Source organism: Tenebrio molitor, chromosome 6 (genome assembly GCF_963966145.1).
Source record: "Tenebrio molitor chromosome 6, icTenMoli1.1, whole genome shotgun sequence".
NCBI lineage: Eukaryota > Metazoa > Arthropoda > Insecta > Coleoptera > Tenebrionidae > Tenebrio > Tenebrio molitor.
In genome coordinates, this window is record NC_091051.1 from 13,900,127 (window position 1) to 13,912,698 (window position 12,572).

Here is a 12,572-nt window from a genome sequence, read left to right on the forward strand (position 1 = left end):
GGTTGGCATTGTGGTGTGCTAAACTACCAAGATAGCCAGGTAATTACCTTTAACTCAGCAGCGTACTAGCCATTTTGACCAAATTTTCAATCATTCGTATCTCGAAAACGAAAAAACTTTTATAAGAAAATTTTTTTGTCTATAACTTCTTCTCATTACCACCAATTACCGGGTTTTTTTTCCAAACTTATTTCAGAATCACCCTGTATTTACAGTTGAACTTTTTTCACAAAACAACTAGAAAACAGCGGTCTTGTGCATGAATTCACGGGTTTAAAAACACAAAGAAAGTTCTGCTCTCGCTCAGATTAAAACAAATATACCACGAATGTTACATTTTCTTTAAAATTCTTTGTTACAGTTATAATGTATTGCTTGAAATTAAATTCATTTATAAAGTAACAACTTGGACTTAATAAAAGAAATTAAAAACAAAAGTTTACAAGTAAATCCCTGCGAGACACCCTTTCGGGTGTGAAGTAATCTAGAGTATTCACAATGACACGAGGATGCCATTTGTGTTAGAATGATTGTGTATTTAACATTTCAAAATGACAAAAACCCCAAATCGTCAACTGTTTCAACCAAGTGAATAATTCAATTCAACATTTTAGAAATCTAAATTTTTTTTCAGCCATACCTAACAGACAAATTAATTTTTTCAGATCAATTTCATCCAATGTATTAGGCATTCACGATCTTTTTGGGACCGAGTTGGCTATGACCATCTAGTGATTTTGTTGGCAGTACCTCGGTGATAACTATATTCCCTAAAGGAAATTGACACTTTTTGTGTTAGGTTAGGTTGTTTTCCAAATTAAGGTTATATTATCTGAATAGGTACAGCCGCCTGCAAAAGAATCGAGCCGACCCTCTGCAAGGAAATAATCACCAATCCATATTTCGACAAAGGGACCTGACCACTGTCATAAACTCATAAATCTAATCTCCAATAATTTCAGACAGTTCGATATACGAGGGCAGTACCATTAGTTTTTGTCTTTTATTTAAACGGTGTTGACTGGCAAATGAAAAACTAGAGTTTCTATTGTGCATTTCAACGTTTAATAACGAATATATATATATATATATTTCTTTATTGTTATACGAGTACAATGACGTTTATTGGTTAAAAAATCGTATGAATACGAATAAGAAATAAACAAAAATAAATGGACCAAAAAGATTTTCGCTTATAATAATTTCCCAAGTGAGTAGATTATTATCGGAAATTTACACACGAACGAGTTGAATACAACGTTTTGTTGTTCGACGAATCCCTTAAAGGCTCCAATCATTCAAAATCTTTAAAATTAGTTTGACGTTTCGTTTTGACAAGTTGTGACATTTATTAAAAAACTCAAATTCTGATAGTGTCGAACAAAAAAATTTTTTTTACAACATCGCTTATGAAAATGATACTTTCATCACTCAATTTAGTGAGGAAAATAGGCGCTTGCATCACTAGTGAGGAAAATTTATTTAACAATTTACTACATTAACAATCTACTACCTACTTATTAATATAAAAATTTAAAACACTGTTATTTGCATTAATTGAAACTCCAGATCCGGAAGATTAAAAAAATAGGGGTGTAAAATAATTACAAAGAAATTTAAAATATCATGTATTGCCCGTTGAAAAATCAGGCACTTTCATCACTTATAGTGTAATGTATTATTCTACAACCGTCAAAAAAACGCGACATTTATGCATCATTATCAAGTCGCCAAGTATGTCATTTTTTGATAGATCAAAAATAGTTGTCAAAAAGTTTGCTTGGATGGTTTAATATTTTTTTTCAATTATTATATAACAAGACCTCCTTTTTTTTCGGAAAATTTTGATCATATGACGAAAAGTTTGTTGCTTGGAGTAATTTTGCCTAAAGCAACAAACTTTGAGTCTAATATGTTCAAAATTTTCCGAAAAAAAAGGAGGTCGAGTTACATTCATCTAAACAAATTCCCGAATGAACAATTCAAACAAACATTCGGAACAACATCACAAAACGGATTAAAGGTTAGTTTATTCATCGTGGCACTTTTTTAAATCCATTTCGGAAAACGTCAAAATAATTTTCTGACATTTTGTTCATTAATTTGTGTTATCAACAAAACAAAAGCCTTGTCAACGTGGTTTTTTCTGACCATGACTAGATTTTTTCGCGATATTCAGCACACTATCTGTCACTTATAATTACACGAGAGCTTTTTTTTGTCGAAGTAAACTTGACATTCCAATGAGAATTTTGTTGCCTGGCAATTTAACGAAAAAAACTGCCTCTGAAAAAATTACGAGTCCGTAGGACTAAATAGATTTATTATTGTAACAAAATTTAATTTTCAATGAAATGACAATTCTTCATCAATACCAACCAAATGTCATTAAAATAAAAGTCACTGTATAATTATTTTATATTTAAAAAAATTAAATTAACGAAGCCGAAATAGAAAAAATTGCATGTTACACAAGACACTTTGTCTCGTTCTTTTCGCGTTTGACAATAGACTGTCTTGTGCAACTCGTATAACAATAAAGTTAACTTAAAAAAATAATAAAGAAATTTACTATAAATACAATAATAAAAAAGTAAATATCAAATTAGATTTTCTCCAAAATAAATAGTATGTAATACAAAATAGACATTAACAGCAACCTAAAACATTCTTCTTGGTGAAATCGTGCAAATGCAATAATCCATTTTACCCAGGATTGTAAAATCTTGCCTGGCCTGGGGATTTCCGTTGGCGCTTTGGCAAATGCGACAAATAATGGTGGTCTTGTTAAAATCGCCTGCAGTGGAACCATGTAACTTGATAGAAAGAAAATTTCTTTCCATTTCTTTCTATTTGCCGCAAACCAACCGTGTAACACCAATCGTGAGAATTCGGCACAACCAATGGTGAAAACGAACGCATAGAAATAGAAAGAGCTCTCTTGCGCACTCTTGCCTCTTTCCAATTGTCCATCTTTGTCGTTCACCAACTAAATGCATATATCGTTTTCTCTCAGACCTCAAGTCTTTCTCTGGGTGCAATAAACGGAGGCTGCAGAAATTACAGATGTTGATGAGGCGTCAATTCACCGACTAAATTTTGATACAATTCTTTGGTTAGTCGAAACAATTTTCGAAATTCCCGGTTGGGCAATTCGAATGGATCAAGTCTGCTTCGCAATGACATCAACAGTTACCAACATAAAATGATCAAAAATAATTATAAAAACCCATTAACAACCGGTGTAAATTGACGTTTTCAGTTTTTATCCTAAGGATAGTAGCGCACATGTTTCTTGACCCGAGCGATTCCGAACCGAGACAGAAAATGTGCTCGGTGGTCGGGCTTGGACATTTCTTTTCTTTTCTATCACCTTTCTATCTCTATCTCTATAAAGTTACATGGTTCCACTGCTATTCTGTATTCCAGAAAGCTTGATTTTAGAAAATTTAATTTCTACATTATACCGGGTGTTATAGAAGTCCACGTAATATCTAAATTTAATCACCAATATCATTTTTTCCCGAAAATATTCGATTAAAAAAAAAGCAATATACAACAAATGTTTATTTTAAAGAGTCTTACTGGTGATTAAATTTGTGGACATCCATAACATCCTGTATGTATGTATATTATAACAATATCATAATGATATATGTAATATAATAATACTGATCTACCAGATATCAACCACCAAACCTGGCCATAGGCACATTAGCACATTACACATATAATTGATTTCATATAAACGTTCATCAAGTGAGCTGTGCATTTGTAAAAGCACCTTTAATTTAGTTACATTACAAAAGTCACATTTATGAAGGTCATGTCCAATAAATTTTTACTTGGTAAAAATACAAAGACAAAAACAAATAAGAATTACATACTTTAATTTAATCAGTAAAAAGACGTAACATTGCTTTTGAAATCAGCAATGTTAAAATGGACAAAAACTGAAAAATTAGTCAAATCGGGTTCGCGCAGAGCAAGCAACTTTGAAAGTCAAAGTCACTAGCTTTAGCTTTACTACCAACAGAAAATCAGATTTTCATGGCTTGCTTAGATGCACATTTATATGAAATTGAGTATATTAAAATAATATATGAGTTGCTATGAAATATATTATTGTGTAATGTCATATTGACGGCTATAATTATCATCTTTTGATCTTTTGATGTAGGTAACGTATAAAGTAGAAATACTTTTGAAATTTGGAAAAGGGAAGAACGATCACAGAGCAGTATTATGCTCAATTATTGGACAAATTTGACGAAACAATAATATGTTTCATATCAACTCATATATAATTTTTTTGTTCGACACTGTCAGAATTTGGGAATTTTCTCCTGTGTGAACGGATTTTGATAAATGTCACAACTTGTCAAAACGAAACGTCAAGCTAATTTTAAAGGTTTTAAGCGATTTGGAGCCTTTAAGGGGCTCGTCGAACAAAAAAACCACAAACTCGTCAAATAAACTACTATTAATATGTGTAATGTGCCTATTACCAGGTTTGGTGGTTGATACCCGGTATGTATAATAATTTATAAAAATACCTACATAAAAAATCAGGCCCGCGCCAAACGGCTAAAATGATGATTTCCGGTAAGGAAAATGTTTCTGGCTGGGAATTCCATAATAAAACAAGTTGTCACAGGTAGTTCGGGGAAGGGTTCAGTTACCTAGATTTAGAAATTGTTTCTTGTAGTAAGTTCAGTTCTATTCAGTGTGGTTTACTTCATTGAAGTATTTCGAGTAGTGTTCTGTTGTTTGTTATTTAAAAAAAATTGCAATGCCTGGATATTCTTCGGTAGAAACCAGAGGTTTCATTGTTGGGTGCCGTGAAAATGGAATGTCTATTCGCGAAATAGCAGAAAGAGTTAATATGGCTGTAAGTTCTTTAATAAATATGCAGATGTACAGATTTTAAAATATTTTTACTCCACTATTTAGCAGTCAACAGTAAAACGGTGGATTGCCAGAAGTCAGGACAATCTATTGGATCGTCCATTAAGTACACGAGCAAAGAGTGGCCGTCCAAAAGTCACCACTCAAGAGCAGGACAATGCCATAGTTGAAATGACAAGGGAAATGCCTTTTACCAACACTACCCAGATAAAAGAAGAACTGCAATTAAATTGTAGTGCCAATACCATTGCAAGACGGTTACACGCAAGTGAGCTGCATGCAAGGACTCCAGCGAAAAAAATTGAATTGACGGAAGCACATGCGGCCGCTAGACTAGCTTTTTGTCACGCAAATCTCGAAAGGGATTGGTCCCAGGTGATTTTCACCGATGAAAAAGTGTTTTCCACATCAGATGAGACGCCGTTGTTAAAAGTGTGGCGTCCTAATAATTCAAGATATTTGCCTGAATATGTGCGAACCACGAGGGCAAGTGGACGACACTCTTTAGGTTATTGGGGGTGGATGCATCGTGCTGGACCAGGCGAGGTGGTGCAAGTAACACCGCCTCGCTTCAATTCTAGGCGATATATAGAAATATTGGAAGAAGTGTTGCTTCCGTCTGTGAGAACCATCTACCCCGAGGAAGAAATGGAGCAAATTGTTCTGGTGCAAGACAATTGCTCCATACATACTGCACGAATAGTTCAGGATTGGTTCGAAGATCATCCTGAACTCGTCGTTTTAATCTGGCCTTCAAAGTCGCCAGATCTGAACCCGATTGAAAATTTGTGGGGACAAATGGTTTTCAATTGGAATAATCCTCCTGAACGTGTACGATTCAGAACTGTGGCAGAGTTGGATGAAAACGTAACCAGAGTGTGGGAAAATATGCGAGGGCGGGACTATTGCCAGAATATGGTAGATGGTATGCGACAACGTCTTCAGGAATGCATAGATAATAGGGGATACTATACTCATTATTAAATATCTAGTGTGTTATTAAAAATAAAATTATGTTTTAAAATCCGCTTTTGGTGATTTTATTTTCGATTATAAGAAAACAAGTAGTGTAACATACAAATAAATATGTTCCATTAAAATTTAAATGGCCTAGTTGTTGGCTATTTCTGTTATGCACGTTTTTGTTATTGATGTTATATGTATGTTGTTCACGTTGAGTTGACAATTTCAAGGTCAAATAATTTTATTTTTTGGCTCTGTAATTATGTTTTGTAAATAGTGACATGCAGGTAAACACCGTTCACGTTGAATTAAGCATTGCTAAATCACATTATGTTGGTTAGCTGCATGTCACTATTTACAAAACATAATTACAGAGCCAAAAAATTAAATAATTTGACCTTGAAATGCTCAACGTGAACAAGGTTTAATCAATTTAAAAACCACCACTTGTTGAATTAAGTTGGTATAGTATATTAAAGTATAAGGGGATATTAAGTTCTTTAAAACACGCGCGATTTTTCGAGCACGACGCGCAGCCGGAGTGTTCGAAATAGAGCAAGTGTTTTAAAGACCAGTTATCCACGAATACTTTACGATATATATTTTTTTTAATGTTGAATGAGTTAACATTTAGACTTCACGTTTCTCCGGTCCTCTCGGGTTGGTGATGTTTCCATGGAAAACGCGCGATGTTGTCATGGAAAAGTTCGATTTATACACGCTCAGGCGTGTTTTAAATGAGCAAAATTGGTTACCAATAAAAAAAAATTACAATTACACTAAAGGTGCTAATGGTAACTTTGATATTACTAAGATGATCGATCTCTTTATTATGCCAAAAAGGCGATTATGTCACGAAACATATGCGACTGCCAAAAAATTTCAAACTGCCGCAAAACCAATGAAATCTTTTCAATAACTCAAGATTACAACAATTCGAATTTTTATTTTCTGTTTTCATAAAGTATCATTGACACTCGTAACCAAACATTTCTATTTCCAAAAGTCAAAAATCAACTCTATGCATATAACATTACCGGTTGTATTTTCTAGGTAAAATGTTGGTGGTTTTTTACATGCATTTTTACAACAAATTGGCACAATTCGCATTACTTTAAAAAATGTGAAAGAGTTAGACCCCCTGCGCACTAGCAACTTTTGGGAAGCAACTATTTAATTACAAAAATTGAACACACATAACTAAACGTAACCTCGCGCACGGGCGATTTTTAAATCGAAATGAAACAAAAATTTTTTCAAAAAAATTTGTGGACAAGTCAATTTTAGTTTATAAAAATACATGTTTTAGTACCAAAGAAAATTCCAAGCAGTCATTTGTTTTCGAGTTATGACGTCATCGATAGTTTTTTTAAATGGAAAGCCCCTATTTTTTTTCTTGATTCTGATAGCCCTTTAATTGTCTAAATGACAGTATAAAAATTATGTTATCTTACATCAGAAAATTTTTGAGGAAAAAAATAAATTTGTAATGATGTAATGTAATGATAATTCCTGTGTAACAATCGAAAATTGATTAAGATCAATTAATATAAAGAAACGCAACAGAAATAGTGATAAATTGTGGCATTTAATTTTTAATTAAACATAGGTAGATACTTATTTGTATCTTACACTGCTTGTTTTCTTATTAGCAAAAATAAAAGCACTAAACCGGATTTTAAAACATTATTTTATTGAATAAAGCAAACCACATAAATTATATTCGTTATTAAATATTGAAATTCACAATAAAAACACCGTTTAAATAAAAGACAAAAACTAATGGTACAGCCCTCGTATATCGAACTGTCTGAGAGATTAGATTTATGAGTTTATGACAGTGGTCAGATCCCTTTGTCGAAGTATGAATTGGTGATTATTTCCTTAGCGAGGGTAGGCTCGATTCTTTTGCAGGCGGCTGTACATTGTTGCCGGATCTCTTAAATCTGGTCTATTCTTTTTAAATTGGAAGTAACATCGTTTACTGGAAATTTTTTGTCGTAACAAAATTATTTTGGCAATTTTCACTTTTCCTTTGGCTAAAATTAATTAGTTTTACACACTTAATACATCATTTACTTTCTTACGAATATTATAATAATAAATCTGGCAATATGATGCCAAGAAAATGTCGAACAGACACTGACACAAAAAAAAATTGCATCCGTTGCGCATCACTGAATCAGTTAGTCCAACATGAAAAGAAAAAATCATAGCCAACTCGGTCCCAAAAAGATCGTGAATGCCTTACTACTAATTAAACTTAAAAATTGAAAAAAAAAATCGAGTAGATGTTTTTTGAAGGCTCCCCAGTGAAATCCTTTGGTGTTAGCTTTGAAAACTATTTTATTACTACAAACAAAATTATTTCCGGTTTTAAGTTTTAACCAGGAAAATTTTCATTGTTATCCAGGGAGACAATCGCAGATGCGGAGGCATATTAAGTGAAGTGGAAATTTATTAGACGCCAAATAATTCACAACTAATTTAACATATTACACGCAACATATGGCGCACTTGTAAAATATTGCAATCCTCATGCATTGCTTACACTACGTTAAGGAGTTACTGCAGTTTCCAACCATAAATGGGAGTTTAGATAACGAAGGTTTAAATTAAAATGGCCTATGGTTTGTAGATAACTGATTTGTAGAAAGCTTAGCGAGACATATTTGTGTCTTAACTCAGTTCGTATGCTGTATTTTTGACAAGATTTGTTGCGCATAAGTGTTAAACAGCTGCTATGAACAGTCATTGTTTATAAGTTTATAACATGTCTCGCAATGCTTCGTAAGTTAAATGTTACTTATCATGTGAAATTCATTGAGGAATTAAAGTGGGAAATCCGAACGAAAGGACCTCACATATTCTGGAGTGGCGCATTGAAGTAATTTTTTCAGTCGTTGACTTTTTATGACGCCCACTACACATTTCCAACTCGTAATTAGTCGATATCCGTTTTAGTTTATTTTGCATTGTTGACGTTTGAACAGTACAAAGGTCTTAATGAAATTCTGTTGATTTTGTCTCATTGTAATTACGAGTTAATGTCCGACAGGGTTCGTGAATCGTATCGTAACGCCGATGTCAGGTCCCTAAAATGTAATTAAATGTGATTTAATAGGACGAAAACAGAATTATACCATGATCCACTTCATGTAAACTCACAAAGGACAAGCCGACTATCAAGCTAAAGCGACGGAAGGATGTTGTATCACAAAATTGCTGTCCTGTCAAAACGTGAGATGAGAGACGACTTAAGAAAAGCAGTAAACTTGGGGCGAAATTCCATTGAAAATATTTCACTCTCGATGAAAACAGAAGAAGTGATTCGACGGTAATTGACAGTTTAATCGGAATAGTTTCAGGAATTTAGGACTGCACACGTTGTTTATTTTCTGGTCGTTTTCTGTACCTTATACACCGTCTATTATTAGAAGGTATAATACAGGCGGTTGTTTGTAAATCAGAACGGTCGAGTAATCAGTTGCATCTTCAGCAAGCTCTTTGGAATGTATATGGCTACAGTCTACAGTTTAGGTAATTTACCAGGAGTAATTAGTTGCAACGCCTTTCTCTGCGAACAAAATTAATTTTGATTTTGTGTTCTATTTAGTTTGAGCGAATGCTTTTGGCACAATAATTACCGATTTTCGGACGTGACTAAACCAACGCAATTAGTTTCCTGTTTATACTTTTATCCAGTGGACACAAATCTGTTCCATATAGGTACAGGTGTTCCAACTATAAGACGCTTTTTCCGAACTAGCTGGCGCCGTTACTTTTGCCGTTATTCCTGAAACCGAAGGGGTGATCCATTACCACTCAGATGCCAAACAATGCTAGTACTAAAGAGGCGACGTTTTTGTATTTTGAGTTTAGTTCTTGATTAAAGTTTGTCCAGCACGAACGTCTTGCTTCCATTTTTATTTAGTCTTACACAACATACATTTAATCACTTCTGAAAGATCCATCTTTCGACGTATTTGCGTTTGTGTTATGTGCGGCGAGAAAATAAGTAACTTCTTCGAGGTTATAAAGGTCTAGTCAGAAACGGTGACTACAACTTGTGACTTAAGAGACTATTGATGAATAATAATAATGAATGATATGTTCAGAGTTCGCTCTAATCTAAAACAAATACAAATAGTTCCATAGTGTACGTGATCTTACAAATGTTTCTTTTGCATTGTTAAATATAATTTTAGGAATATAACCCAAAGGTCAAATGGGCACATAACATTTGATATAACTTTCATCTTCTCACTCCTCCGAGTCATCCCATTGTTTTTTTTTTGGAAACGTCATAATATTTTTTGTTTTTTGCAGAATTGTCTCAAATTGTGACCAAAAGTAAAAATATAAGAATTCGGTTGTTGCTAGAGCGATGGTATTTTTGAGTTAATTTAAATACTGTTTCACTGTTTAAGATACCAATTATGAAGGAAGTTCCAACAATGTGGTTGCCAAGAATTTCTACCCTCACGTTAAGTTTCAAAGGGAGTTGTATTTGTCTCCCTGAATAAATGAGAGGATTATAGTCACTCTAACACTTCCAATATATCTGAATACCATACCGTTCAAGAAAAAAGCAGCATATTTAATTACGTATTCAATTAAAGTTTGACAAAATTCCACGCGACAATGAAAGTACTCGTAATTACATATTTCATAAATGCATTGCATCTTATAAGGATGAGATTTACGTTTTCCTACTAACAACTGAACCTATTTCAGAAAATTTCTGACAAGATTCAAAGATGTATTTATGGTTTAAAGATCGTTCATGACGAATTTCATAAAAAATGTGGGCCATTGCTCTAGCACTGTCATTTTTTAAAATGTAAAAAAGAATACTTTTTATTGTTGTTTTATTGAAAAAGTTTTCAAATTGGATTTAATTAATTAGATCAAAGGCACGTAATTTGTTTTTTTTAATGCGGTATTGCATTTTCCAAAAAAATAAATCTTTCAGAAGCTTCTTTCTTTCAGGGCGGTTCCTTTTGTTTGTAACGTGTACATATAAACAACATTATTAATTCAAATGTTGACTTTTGATACATTAAGCAATTTTTGTTTTTTCTTACGGCGAGTAAATATAATTTCCAGTTATATTACCAACTGCGGTGCACTACTTTCCTTTGAAATTTCAACTGTGCAGGGTCTATCAGAACTGGCGGACGAAAATAATACGGTGAAATCATCATCTTCTGGGAATAATAGGAAACATATTTTTAAAAATCCATCCTCATTGGATTTTAAAATAAGAACGTTGTTAATTGACCAATCACGTGTAGATATAAAATTACCTTAAAAAATTATATTAGTAACTATCGAAACAAATTTGATTGTTGCAAAGACATAATAATTGAATATTATGTCATGATGAATTATTTCTGACAATTACAAAAGTCAACGCTTAATATTTACTTCTTCAGAATATTTTGATATGCTTGTCTTATATAGACAGTGTAATGAGAGTGCCACAGTTGCTGCTCAAGAGTACGCAGTTCGTTTTCCCAATAGGGAACGTCCTAGCAGAAATACTATAACCTGAAAAATACTATAACCTAAAAACGTCCGTCATTGCACAAACAATGCGGATACCCAACAATGCATATGCATCATTTAAAATGCATCCATAGTTACAAATAAAGCAGGAAAACTAATTTATAGGTAACTTAACATCAACAACAGGATTGGTCAGTTTAAATAGCTTCTTTGCTAATCAGTATTTAAGATAGATTTTTTTGAACATTTTTCCTATTATTCCCAGAAGATGATGAATTCACCGTATTATCTTCGTCCGCCAGTTCTGATAGACCCATAAAAGCACTATTTAACCATTTTCAGTTTTTCACATATTTTAACTCTTTTCGAATAATAAAGGTTAGTATTTAATGTTTCAAAATATCAAAATTAAAAATGTCCAATTAAAATAAAAAACAACAAAAGACTTCTCTTCAGGAACATGCTGCACTTGGTTTCTTGAGGTACAAACTTTCGACATCGTGTTGAAAAAATTTTTACTTGATACCTGACAGTTGATGACAGTTTATATTGTCAAATTTACTATACTGTGTGAAATGTGTCAAAAAATCATGGCCAACCCTCATGCGTTTAGAAAATAAATAAGTATAGTATGATCAAAAAGTCTTTGAATCGCGATAGCTATGAAATGTAAAAACCATCTATACTATAGAATTATTTTACTGCCCGTAGTTTTTATGTGTAACGCTACTTAAAAGTAGCGCTAATCTCTCATGGAACTCATTTAAACATACTTAAACGAGGCGAATAAACCCAATTACCATTGTCACCACGATTTCCATTACTGTAGTAAGATTTAATTATAAAAATTTTATGTTCCCTTTGAAACATTTTGAATTATTGAATTATAACCTGCTAACTTGAAAGTTGTCAAGTAAATGTCAAAAATAATTGAAATAAATAATTTCATAGATAGTTTGTTAAGTCCACGGCAACTCTGATCCAATGACTTTTTAACATGCAACAGAAACAAAACGTTATTTTTCGCCGGAAGGGAGATTTTTGTCGACGGAAGACGCATTTTGTGACCATGATTAAAGTCCATTCAAAAATCAAAAAATCACCACCTGTTGCTTTAGGTTGGTAAAATTTAAAAAACCCTAGGTAGATATTTTTTCATACTATGTTGGTAACTATAAATTATGACATTT

General features: G+C 33.0%; 2 long non-coding RNA genes across 2 annotated transcripts; one reads left to right on the forward strand and one right to left on the reverse strand.

Moving 5' to 3' along the window:
- Positions 1-2,190: 2,190 nt before the first annotated feature.
- LOC138133522 (uncharacterized) lies at positions 2,191-4,554 on the reverse strand. The gene is made up of 2 exons (XR_011160396.1): positions 4,459-4,554; positions 2,191-4,201 (listed from the first exon to the last, which is right to left on the reverse strand). It is a non-coding gene; the product is annotated as an uncharacterized lncRNA (long non-coding RNA).
- A 211-nt stretch (positions 4,555-4,765) lies between these two features.
- Positions 4,766-5,936, forward strand: LOC138133521 (uncharacterized). Its single transcript, XR_011160395.1, has 2 exons — positions 4,766-4,891; positions 4,954-5,936. It is a non-coding gene; the product is annotated as an uncharacterized lncRNA (long non-coding RNA).
- Positions 5,937-12,572: the final 6,636 nt, after the last annotated feature.